Genomic DNA, 13,462 nt, shown 5'->3' on the forward strand with positions numbered 1-13,462 from the left:
ACATGAGATTTAATGGTCCATGATGCATTTTTCATGGCTGTGAGTTTGGCAGAGCCCTAAATATCAGTAACTGCGTGGATAGACAGCCTCTTGTAAACAGCATTGGCTCCCTCTTGTTGCATGCAGCAATTTTGCAGCAGGTCTCTTTGCAGAGCTTTGGAGGATAGGGTCATAATTCGAAATGACCTGGACAAATTGGAGAAATGGTCTGAGGTAAATAGGATGAAGTTTAATAAAGACAAATGCAAAGTGCTCCACTTAGGAAGGAACAATCAGTTTCACACATAGGCTACGTCTACACTGGCATGATTTTCCGAAAAAGCATTTTCGGAAAAGCATGTCTAGATTGGCAGGATGCTTTTCCGCAAAAGCACTTTTTGCGGAAAAGCGTCCGGGGCCAATCTAGACATGGTTTTCCGCAAAAAAGCCCCGATAGCCATTTTCGCAATCGGGGCTTTTCTGCGGAAAACAGTACTGTGCTGTCTACACTGGCCCTTTTGCGCAAAAGTCTTTCAGAAAAAGACTTTTGCCCGAACGAGAGTAGCACAATATTTCCGGAAAAGCAGACGATCTTACGGAAATTCAAGCAGCTGTAGACAGCTGGCAAGTTTTTCCGCAAAAGCAGATGATTTTGCGGAAAAACTTGCCAGTCTAGACACAGCCACACAGAATGGGAAGCGACTGTCTGGGTAGGAGTACGGCAGAAAGAGATCTAGGGATCATAGTGGACCACAAGCAGAAGATGAGTCAGATGTGTGAAGCTGTTGCAAAGAAAGCAAATATGATTCTGAGATGCATTAACAGGAGTGTCATGAGCAAGACATGAGGAGTCAGTCTCCTGCTCTACTCTGCGCTGATTAGGCCTCCGTTGGAGGATTGTGTCCAGTTTGGGTGCCGCATTTCAAGAAAGATGTGAAGAAACTGTAGAGGGTTCACAGAAGAGCAACAAGAACGATTAAAGGTCTAGAGAACATGACCTATGAGGGAAGGCTGAAGGAATTGGGTTTGTTTAGTTTAGAAAAGAGAAGATTGATGGGGGACATGATAGCAGTTTCCAGGTATCTAAAAGAGTGTTATAAGGAGGAGGAAGAAAACTTGTTCTCCTTGGTTTCTGAGGGCAGGACAAGAAGCAATGGGCTTAAACTGCAGCAAGGGAGGTTTAGGTTGGACATTAGGAAAAAGTTCCTAACTGTCAGGGTGGTCAAACACTGGAATAAATTGCCCAGGGAGGTTGTGGAATTCCCATCTGTGGAGCTATTTAAGAGCAGGTTAGAGAAATGTGTATCAGGGATGGTCTAGACAGTATTTGGTCCTGCCATGGGGCAGGGGACTGGACTCGATGACCCCTCGAGGTCCCTTCCAGCCCTAGTATTCTATGCTTCTATGAGCTGGGGCTGGCTGTGTGCTGGGCAGGGCAGGAGCAGTGCTCAGGGGTTCTGGTCTCTGTTCTGATCTTTTCTCCATACAGTTCCTTCTCATGCTGACCCTGATGATTCTTGTGCAAGATTTCAGCATGATCTGAATGTGAATGAATTCCTGCAGCTGCCAAGCCTGCTGACCATGACTCACGTCACCCAGTAAGACGGGAAACATGCTGATTTAGAGGAAGGCTAATCACAGCACTGCTTTATTGTTAGCAACAGCCACATGTACCAGAGCAGATTAAAATAAACGGGGGAGAGGGTTTTGTAGGGTGGGAAGATAAATTCGTATCTTTTTCAGGAACAAGTACTACTGAGTGTGCGAAGCTGGGTCCACATGGAGCACAGATTTCTCTTAATTGGGCCTAGGGGAAGCTTCCAAACCCCTTCCTGGTTGGCTCCCATGGGAACCAAGCAGGGCTGACAGAGCTCAAGGCCTGCTGTACATGAAGTAGGGTGACCAGGTGTCTGGTTTTCAATCAGAACAACCAGTCAAAAAGGGACCTTGGCAGCTGTGGTCAGTACATTGCCCAGGCTGTGACTGTCCGGTTGTTGGTGCCACACAGTGGGGCTGGCAGGCTACTGGCCACCTCACCATGTCACTCCCAGAATCAGTGACGTGTTCCTTCCCTGGCTCCTACCTGGGGGGGGGGCAACTAGAAGGCTCTACACGCCGCCCCCACCACTCTCATTGGCTGGGGATTGCACAGAGCTGTCTGGCCATATCTCTGCCTAGGAGCAAGAAGGGGGAGATGCTGCTGCTTCAGGTCAGCACTGCCCAGAGCCGGCCCCCCTGGTCTCCTTCCAGGCGCCAATCCCCAACTCCCGCTCCAGCCCTGATCCTCTCCCCCTCCAATTCTCCCAAAGCACCCTCCTGCCCAACCCCACCCCTCATCCCCAGTCCCACCCCAGCGCCTGCACCCCCTCAGAGAAGGGGCGGGGCAAGGGTGTTTGGTTTTATGTGAGGAGAAAATTGACAACCAAATCCGTAAGGGGTGTGAATTTTTTACCCATGTAGTGATGCTGATACAAACCCTAGAAGGGACGCAGTTATCCTGGAACAAAGATGCCATGTGCTGAGGATGTTTAATCTCCTACCCTGACAGGAATAGGTGGTGTCAATAAGCATCTTCATACCTGGATAACTCAGTCCACAGTCGGGAACTGAACCACTTCAGCCCAGTGGGGCCACTTTTGTGTACAGCCAGGCAGACTTCACAGGCAGGGGTTCAATCTAGCCCCAGGTAGCATTGGAAGCTGCTGCCATCAGGTCTGTCTTTGGGGCCTCCATCCTGAACTGGTTGGGCACTTCCATGGCACAGACTCCTTAGCAACCTACAGGTGAACCAACCGGCCTACATACTCATCCCCCACTTGCCCTAGTAAAGTGTCTCCTCCAGCTCAGGGTGAAGGCCATTGGCAGGCAGAGCAGGGCAACAGGGATGGGGTCCCACAGGAAGTAAGGCCCATCCCTCCCCTTGTCCTAAGAGCAGGCCAGGGAGCAAGTTTCCCATCCTGCAATTTTTTCCTCTTCCTGGTTTGGGACCAAAAAAACCCAAATCAGAATCTCAGACATTTTTGCAAACCAAGCCCCCCCCCCCCAAACCAAAAGCCAAAATGATTCAGCTCCATGAAAAAATTTTGTTTCATTTTCAAGAGAACAACCCTCCTGGGCCAGACGTGGCTCCATGCCGGTGCTGTAATGGAATAAGCAGCTGTATAAAGTACACCTAGTCTGTGAAAAGTGGGGCCAGGCTGTGAGGCCAACCCTTAGCACCCACAGTGCAGAGAAAGCAAACCAGCTCCAGTGAGCTTGGCTGAGGCAGAACATGGCCACATCACCTTGTAAACAGGCTCAGACAAGATTCTGAGCAGCGTAGGTGATTCCAGGGCATCCACATGGCTGCATCCAAAGGATAATGGTTAGGTTCTTCTGTCCTCCACTCTGGCATCCTCCTGCCTCGAAGCTGCTGTCCACACTCAGAGCCTAAGTGTAAATGAGCAGGACACCGAGGGTGTTATTTTGTTAATAAGGGCTGATCTTTGGCAGTTTTCCTGTGAGGACTGTGCATACACCTTGAGCGGACAAAGGGAATGTCATTAGCCTGCCACTCAGCTGACTTGCCGCTGTTGTTCGTGGGAGTCAGTGATATTGTGACTTTGTAGCTGCTTGCCTCCCAGTTCCCATCCCACATCTGCTGCCCTGGTTTGTACATGCACTGGGTTTGGTGCCATGACTGTAATGTCTGAGCCTCCCCCCACAACAGGAGCCTGCTGGGTCCTTCCTGGACAGATGGGAACTGAGTCACAGAGAGCCTAAGGATACGACTCTCAAAAGCACAGAACCAACCTACGTGCCACATCTCATTGTCAGAAGGGATTTAGGCACTTTGGAGTCCACATCCCAGAGATTTTCAATGAGCTATAGTCTTAAGTGACTTAGGTGACACTGTTGCAAAAAAAGCAAACATCTTTCTTGATGCATTAACAGGAGCATTGTGAGCAAGACATGAGACATCATTCTTCCACTCATGTGCTGATTAGGTCTCAGTTGGAGTATTGTGTCCAGTTCTGGGCACCACATTTCAAGAAAGATGTGGAGAAATTGGAGAAGGTCCAGAGAAGAGCAACAAAAATGATGAAAGGTCTAGAAAACATGAGCTATGAAGGAAGACTGAAAGAATTGGGCTTATTTATTTTGGAAAAGAAAAGACTGAGAGGGGGCATGATAGCAGCTTTCAAGTACCTATAAGGTGGAGGGAGAAAAACTGTCCTTCATAACCTCTGAAGATAGGACAAGAATCATTGGGCTGAAATTGCAGCAAAGGACACTTAGGTTGGACATTAGGAAAAACTTCCCAACTGTCAGGCTGGTTAAACACTGGAATAAATTGCCTAGGGAAGTTGTGGATTCTTCATCATTGGAGATATTTAAGAGCAGGTTGGATAGACATCTATCAGGGATGATCTGGATGGTGCTTGGTCCTGATGTGAGGGCAGGGGACTGGACTTTGTGCCCTCTCAAGGTCACTTCCAGTTCTAGTGTTCTGTGAAATGTGACCCTTACTGAGTAGCTCCAGGTGGCATAGAAAGCCTATGGTGGAGCAGGAATTGGAGCCAGGTTTTGGCAAAGCTTGACCATCCTTCCCCTCTTGCCTGTTACACTGGACCAGGCTGGCAGTGTGCCAGGGTCTGTACATAAGCACATGCCTCCACGGCGTAAAGGAGCCTCAAGTATTATGCTGCAAAATGTTTTGTCGTTTAGGTTTGCTTTGTGCCTACTGTACTGCCAGGCTCTCACATATCCATTGCCAGGGCCATGGAATCACCCCTTTTTGTAATCCAGCCACTGCTCATCTCCTCAGGTCATGGGAGGACGGACACGGAGAACACACTTTGCCATGCAGTGACGTAGTCACAAGGGGCCTCTTCTACTGCATGCAACAAGTTCTAGTGACAAGCACCTGAAACAAGAACCCTATGTGGCAAACACTGAGAGCTCACATAAAAAGTGCCCATTACACCAATTCCCCTGTATTTTCTTGGCTGGATTGAATGGCAAATTGTGCAGGTTTTAGCTACCCTTTATTCTTCCTGCCCTCTTGTCTTTGGACTCCCTTTGGGACTCTAAGGTTACTGTGGAAGAGGTCGTGTTTATCCGGAAGACAGACAGAGGTCTTCAGTGAACGTGGGAAGCTTGGCAGCTTGAGAATTTACTCCTTTATTTTCACAATCGTCTTTCAATTTAAACAGCACGCGTTTCAGATTACCGGCTCCTGCTGAGTTGGATGCGGAGATTTTAAGGCCTCCCTAGGAGGAAGTGCCTCCTCAGAATCCCTAGCCCTCTGTGTGCTTTGGAGACACTACACACAGAACCGACTGAAATACCGCTTGCTCTTCTGTTTGTTTGCTGAGTTTTGAAAGGAAACAATTGTATGCCATTGGCTTTGGCAAGTGCCCCCTAAAAGTGCTTGATAAGCCCTTCCCTAACCTTGACTTCTTCTTCACCAACCCTGTTGTTGCAACCGAGAAGGACTTAGACTGAAATCCAAGCAGAACAGAGGGTAAGGAGACAGTTCTGTATTTCTGTGGGAAACAGGATCCATCTTCAAGAGCCAGGCTGAGTACAAGGGGATCTTTTGGGCAGGATCTTTCTTTGAAAGAAATGCTTTCCCCAGCCTGCTTCCCTGCTGGAAGCACTGTAGAACATGAGAGCAATTTACACCACTTCCGCCTGTCTCACACTGCCATAAGAGATGTCCCCCAACTGTTCCTAGAGTTCAGTGGATGTGCTGCCCTTTGCATTTGGCCTGACTTGGAGCATGGAGGTTTGGGGAACCAAGTGTCATTCTGGGGCTACTGTTTTTCCAGGCTCAGGTCAGGGCTCAGCTGGTGGCGTGACCCCCCCCCATGACATATCTATACCACTCAACCCCTCCCAATCCTTCCCCCCCCCCGTGTGCACAGCACAGTCAGCAGGTGAGCATCTCTCCCCAACATCACTAGCTCCCCCAATGGGAGAGAACTCACCGGCCGCTTTAGTGCATCTTCATTAATGCGCTTCAGTGGTGCCAGTGCCCCGAGGCCCCACTCCTTCCCAAAGCTCCACCCACTCACTCCATCCCCCCCCCTCTGTTGCTTGTTGTCCCCACCCTCATTCACTTTTGCTGGGCCAGAGAGGTATGGGTGCTGGCTTGGAGAGGGGGTCAAGGCTGTGGCAGGTGCAGGAGAGGATTCGGGTGCAGGGGGGTAGGTGTTCTGGCTGTGGAGGGGGGTTAGGGTTGGAGCAGGAGGTTGAGGTTCAGGAGGGGATGTGGAGGGCTGGGGGGTGCAGCAGGGGGTCCTGGGCATGCATCTGCAGCATCTCCATCCCCGCTACTAGTAGGCTTGTGCGACCCCAAGCAGGAAACGCAACTGCAGTAGGGTTGAGGGTGTTACAGCTGCATGGCCAGGAGGCACTGCCAGCATGGGGCACTGGCTCCTGGGAGCTCTGACACAATGTCTCCAGGTAGCAGTGAATACCTATGTCTGTCTGTGGGGAGACATTTGTATCTGCGCAGGGCTCCACACACTGCTCCTTGAAGGGGCCAACAAACCTCTGTGGCTCTGGAAGCGAGGAGAGGGGACACATGGAGCCACACACTGCTCCTTTCTGCCAGCACCGCCCATCAGCTCCCATTGGCCACAGTTTCCCATCTCAGCCAATGGGAGCTGAAATGGGTGAGGCTTGCTGAGGCTCCTCCCCCCTGATGGGGCTACACTGGCCACCATGTGGGTCAGGGCAGGCAGGGAGCGGCCAACTATCTAAATCAATCATGATGGACCAGTTGGTGATCACTGAGTTTGAGCACCAGCCAGGCAGGCCAGGGGAGAGGCTGGCCACCCCCAGCATGCAACAAGCATGTCAGGCATGTGATCACAGCTGCCCTTTCATGTCAGTGCTCTGCCACCAGCCGAGCTAGCGTGGGCAGGGCTCTAGGAGGGGGGCAGACAGGCCTAGTGCCAGCTGCGTGGGCCCAAACCAAACCACAGCATGTCACACCTTTCTGTCTGCCGGAGGAAACAAACCACACAGGGCAGCTGTCAGTCAGGCCTTTCCTGCAGCCCTGGGAGGTGCTGAGCTCCTGAGATATGAACGTGGGCAGAACAGAATGGATTCATTTAGTGGGAGCTGTAGTAACTGCTCGGCAGGGACCCCAACCAGGGGCGGAGCTGGTCACAGAGATGTGCCACTTCTGGATTCCTCATCCACTGTCTGGACAGAAATTCCGTTCTTTGTTTCCCCTCCCCACCCTTCTCCGTTCCTGGCTGCAGAACGGTTCAGCCTGGGACAGTGTCCCCTGTGGTCTGGGCATATTGTCTCTGCCCCAGGTTCACAGCCTAGCTTAGCACAAAAGCTGGAGCCAGCGCTCTAGCTGAATGCCCTGATGTCCTTTCTGTGTGAATCTGCAGGGCGTTCATAGACTCCTGCATCCAGGGCTTCTCTGGTATAACGAGTCGAACTGCCGGACCCTGGTCATTGGTAGCAGGGCTTGAACCTGCAAGTGTGGGGCTAAAGCCAAGTGTCTCTAGCATGAGCTAAAAGCAGCCGTCAAGCTCTCTTGGCAGTGGTCAAACGGGGATTTCCCCTGGTCTATCGCTAGTAGTCAGCATGGGCCCATTTTATAGCTTTGATTGTACTACACACACACAGAGACGCGCGCACACACACACATGCCATCATCACAACCGTGCACATGCACACACACACACACCATCAGCAGGCACACAGTGCAGTCCCCGGGGCACGGACTGACTCATTCTAGCTTGTTCAGCATCTAACCCAATGTGAACAAGCCCTGCACTGAGCTTTTGTGAGATTCCTTCCTGCAGATACTTAGTAATAAAGGGAAAGGCCCAATCGATGGTGACAGTTACTCTGCTGCCCAGCTGGAGGGGCAGCACGAGGCAAACGAGCTGCCCTGGTTGGACAGGCACTAAAAATAGAGGTGTTTGCTTTATTTGACATTTCTGGGAAAACAGCATTTAATTGTGCATTGATTTTTCAGGCTGTGGGACTTTGCCCGGCGGAGGACTGTGATGATGAAAAGGTGGATCAACCCTGGGGTGAGCCTCATAAAGCCCTGACCTTGCCAGCCCCTGGACTGGTATGTCTTGGAGTTGCTCCATAGGTTTGTGATATATCCCTCTTCTCTGACATGGAGAAAGAAACCATGGGCACTTGGGCCCAGGCCTGCAATTAGACCCCCAGCAGCCCCGGGATCCGCTCAGAGATCTCAGTGGGGTTCTGGGCAGGCAATGCAGAGCCAGTTGCAGACATAAGGCCTTGTGTGGTTACACAAATGGAAACCTGGCACGCAGGTGGCAGTAGAATAATGTATGGGCCGAACAAGATGATGTGAACTGGGCCTGGCCTTCTTCCAGTACTGCCAGCTCCTGCACTTGCATTACAGCCCTCAACTTTGGGGTGTTTCCTTCTGTAGAGGATCACCTGCGTCCGTGTCCCCTATTTCCCGGATGCACCCCTTTGTGCTTATTTGAAGTTATTTGGTTTATTACAGGCTATTGCCTTACAAATCCCGTAACGCGATCGATTGCCCTCCACACGCTAGGGAAGGGGGTTCGGGCTCACCCTTGCTCCGAACCCCGACCCAGGGCCCTAAGGTCAGGACTCACATCCCCACCTAGCGGAGGGGGTTGAAACCCCTAAACTCCCTCGCTCTTGGGGTCCACGCCCCCATCCTGGGCCACTTCTTCCCTCGCCTCTGTCCGTCACTAGCCAGGGGACCCCGGGTTAGGACTCTCCCAGGGTCTCCAGAGCGCTGGCCCGCCTTGCCTCTGATGCTGGGCTCCGGCTCCCCGGGGATCCGCCTCCCCACCCTCAGGCATGGAGCCTGTTTTTAAATTGCCTGCCGGACGCGGGGGGATGACGCCCCCCTTGACGTCATCCCACCGTGCCGCCTCCGAGTCTCAGAAAGATGATGTCACCGTGGACGTCATCGCGGCCGGCCCCCAATCCCCGCGGGTGCGCTCACCCGAGCCGCTGCTCACACGGAGCGCCACTGCTCCCCGCCCAGGGCTCTCCGCGGCTTTCTGCCCCGACGCGGCGCAAACCCGCCTCCCGGTCTCTGCGGAGACACGGGGGCTTTAGGAGGAGCGGGGCCGCCCCTCCACACCTTCCCTGGCTCATGAAAATGTGACAAAAAGCACCAACTCTGGAACAATCCCTTATTCCCAATTGGACCCCCTCCCCCATTCCTGCAGCCAGCACAGGGCCTGCCGTGCAGGCTAGCTGCAGGTGGGAGTTGGCTGCCACCTCCCAGTCAGTGGCTCATGGCACGTGGCCCATGTTTGTTCTCTGTCTGTGCTCAAAACACACAGGACGTTACCCACATGCTGGAAGTTTCAAGCCAGGTAACCTGGGGGGACTTTGCTTTGGCAGCCCCTTGTTCGGAGTCCTCCTGCAAACTTCTTGCTGGACATGGAGCCGGGAAACGGCACTGGAGCTGCGCCAACTGCTGCTGTGGGATTGAGCACAGAGCCCACCTGGCGCTCTCACCAGAAACAGGCTTCCACCTTCCCTGGGCTGCATCCCACTGGTTCTGTCCGTGCTCAAAGGATGGCCATGCTACTGAGTGGCTGACAGGCAGGGAATGCTGGGCCAGCAGAGGAGGTGAGGAGTGCAGAGCAGGGCAGCCGGGGCCTAGTGTGTTGTGAGTTTTGTGGAGCCCCAGCAATCGGAGGTGCACAGGTCCACAAGGCTCCCTCTCCTGCCCCACACCCAGGTACCCCAGCGCTTCCAGCCTGGCACATTCCTTCCTGACCCAGCTGTGAACAAGCGCATGTTCCGCCTGGGAGGCCGTGCATCTGCTCCAAGCCCGGAGCCTGACTCACTTCCACCCACGTGCTGGGGCTCACGCCCTGTTGGGATCGTCAGCCTGAGCAAGGCTGTGGAGATGTGCGCAAGGCCAGGCTGCCTGCTGAGTGGCAGGAAACAGGGCAGAGCTCAGGTCAGGGGAAGGCCAGAGGTCTCCCCCACATTTCTCGAGAACCAGAGATAGTCACACACTCTTGTTAATATTAATGGCAGCCACACGCCAGACTCTAGAAATCACATCCCTGGGGCTCCTGAATATCTCACCTTGGCAGATGTCACCAGCATCCCACACGTCTTCCTTCGCGCCCCCCTCCCTTGCCACGCTTAGGATCAAACAAGGGCAGGGGGATGCAGCCCTGCAGGAGGAAACTGTGGAAGCTGAAATCCCAGGTGTGTCTGCAGCCACTTAGCCCTGCAAGCCAATTCAGGAGGGTTCTTGCATGCTAAGCCCATGAAGCGCCATTCCTTAGGGTTCAGCCCCACACAGTCTTGTGCTGAAGGGGAGTTGTTGTTTGTCTCTTGAGTGGTGAAGTGAAGAGCTCCAGATGCAACGGGCTTTGCCCAGAAGGGAGTGTTAAGAGCAATGTCCGAGAAATGCAGAATCCCAGACCAGTCTCAAATGTGGTTCATGTAAAGCACATGCCCTGAAGAGCTGGCAGCGTGTCAGTCCCCGGCCTGTATTTGATTATGTGCAGAAAACACATAACTCAACACAAACTGATGGGCTGAGGAAAGGAGGTCAGATTTTAGCAGCATGCAGACATACAACTATAAACCTGTCACAAAACAACCTTGCTCTCCTTCTCCAGGCCTTTGTATGCTCTCAACACCAGTGTGTAGGGTTGCCAGATGGTCTCCCAAAATATACCGGATACACAGTATTTTCTGGTCGAGCAAAAAAAAAAAAGAAAAGAAAAGGAACGCGGGATAATAAGCCCCCCCCGTTCTGGGACTCCCAGGCTGGGGGGCAGGGCCACAATTGGCACTGGGAGCCTGTGATTGCGCGGGAGCCTGGCGGGAATGCGGGGGGATTGGCTGGGAGTCCAAGCCACTCCCCCCACCAGGCTTCTGCGCAATCACAGGCTCCTAGTGCCGATCGTGGCCCCGCCTTCCAGCCACTCCTCCCATCCACGCCAGACTTCTGTCCGGTGCGCAACTGGAAAAATCAGAAAATACCGGACATTGCACATGTCCAGTATTCTCTGATTTTTTTACCAGACAAAGAGCGCAAATACTGGACTGTCGGGTAGAATACCGGACACCTGGCAACCCTACGTGTGTCTGCGTTTCACACTAAGGGGGGTTTGTATTCATTTCCTTGATCAAATCATAGACAGTGAGATATTGGATCAAAGTAGGCAAAGCTCAAGAACAAGCAGAACAAATCAAGTCTGTAAACCCTTTTCAGAGCATTCCCTGGAGTGGGCGGGGAAATCTCTCAAACAATAATATTCCCTGTGACTAAGGCTGGGTTTGCATGGCCTGCGTGCACAGCCGTGTCTCCTTCCCTTTGCATGAATATTCCAGCCAGCCAGTCCACAGGAAAACAAGTGCATTCCTTGGACTATGGCAGGGTAGGCAGGTGAAGTCTGATGTGCCAACTGTGAGTATTTGCACCTGATCCCTGCTTCCCAGAGATTGCATCATTAGAAATCTCCCGTTGTAGGCCAAGGAGCAAAGTGGCTTTGTGATCAAATGTGCAGCTGAAAAGCCTCTTTTTACTTTTTAGCAAATTCAAATCTTCCCTGAGCTCTTGAGAGACGCTGGCCTGGAGAACATGCAGGGAATGCTCAGAACATACTGCAGTGTAGACGCCAATGGTTCTTTGCACACCTGATACACGGCAGGTTCCCACCCAGATCCCTAAGGGTATGTCTACACTACCCTCCTAGTTCGAACGAGTGGAACGAGGTGTACCGGTAGTTCGGAATAGGAATCCTAGTCCGAACTACCTAGTTTGAGCCCCGTGTAGCCGCGCTGCACGGGGTTCGAACCAGCGGGGTTTTAAAAATGGCGGCTCCCCGCTTATGCAAATGAAGCCCGGGAAATTCAAATCCCGGGCTTCATTTGCAAGTGCGGTATGCCTACATTACCCCGCTAGTTTGAACTAGGAGGGTAGTGTAGACATACTCTAAGACCCCTCCACGACCCGAACTCACGCCCAGAGCCTGTACCCTGAATCTCCTACATCCCAATCCCCTGTGCCATCCTTGACCCCGCCCATAACCCAGTATCACTGCAACTATTTTCAGAATGCGGGTGCTGAACTGCGCTCCCCTGACCTGTTCACACCCCTCACTGCTTCAGGCTGGGGTCACACCAAGGGCTGCCAAGTCTCCTGGACTGGCTGGACCGGATGCCTTTACCACAAATGGTGTTCAATATGTCTGCTGTGGGAGAGCTGGCAAGCAGGCCCCAGCTGGAAGCAGCTGTGGAGACCCAGGACAAGGCCAGGAGCAGAGTCCCAGGCCGGTGGTGGGAGCCCCAGTGGCCTAGAGCTCCACTCATGCCAGCTGGGCTTGTCGGGAACAGAGCCAAACCTGAGCAGTGCTGCCAGCCTGGAGGTTGTAGTGCCCAGAGCAGAGAGCCGAGCCCAGCCAGCCCTATACACAGGGGCTGCAGCTGCCACTGCGGGGTGAGCCTGACTGGATCTGCCCCAGGGCCTCCCCCCAGATTATTTATGGGAGGCCATAGAGGGGTACTGAGCCCACTGGTCTGAGGTACCCAGGGGTCCTGGAGTGAGATCTCTCCTAGCCTGCCCTTGCTACATGACAGGACCCAACAGAATGGCCAGAAAAAGCAGGGAGGGTCCCAAGAGCTGCAAACACTGACCCTCCTGCATTGTGCAGGCCCCTAGAAAGGGGTGACTCCCTGCCGGACTCTTGGCCAAGCTGCAGGAAGCCAGCCGGATAGGGAATGGTAACCCGGGGCAGGAATGTTGCCTTTCCAGAGAGAGCAGCAGAGCACAGCCCCGGCACCCACGGCCCCCACTCACGCTCCATAAATTTGCTCTGACAGCTCCTCCCTTGGCCCACAGGACAGGAGCTGCTCCTCCAGCAAGGAGTTTTCAGCTGAACCAACACAGGCACCAAGGGGAAATTCTTTGCAACCGTTTGCCCTTCAGTCAGCAGCACAAAGGAACGCAGCAAAATCCTCCCGTCACCCCAGACCCCAGTTTGAGCTGTGACCTAAGAGAGCTTGGGCCCATTTGCTCAGTTAGTTTTTCTGCTTTGGCCAGTAACACCACTTAGAGCTGCCCTACCCCATCCCCATCAATTCAGTCCCCATTCATCAGGGTCCATTGTGTGTTGGGCTCGGGGGGAGCGCTCCCTGGACTGGGGAGGAGAAATCAAACTCGCTCTGCAGGCAGAAACTCAACTGAAGACTGAGCAGGACTGGGAAGATTCAGGGTGACTTTAACAACATAAAGAATAAAGAGTTAAGAATGGGCTCTGTGATGGAGCAGGGACAGGTCAATGGCCAGACCAAGTCAGACTGGAGAGAAGGTGTATGTTGTTAACACCGAGGGTATGTCTAGACTGCGCAGGCAGTCTGGACGCGCTGCGGTCGACAAGGGAAGCCTTTGTCGACCGCTCTGGTATGCCTTGTGAAATGAAGTTTACCAGAGCGGTCAACAAAGGCTTCCCTTGTCAACCGCGGTGCG

Source organism: Pelodiscus sinensis, chromosome 32, assembly GCF_052426305.1.
Source record: "Pelodiscus sinensis isolate ZL-2025 chromosome 32, ASM5242630v1, whole genome shotgun sequence".
In the NCBI taxonomy this organism is placed as follows: Eukaryota; Metazoa; Chordata; order Testudines; family Trionychidae; genus Pelodiscus; species Pelodiscus sinensis.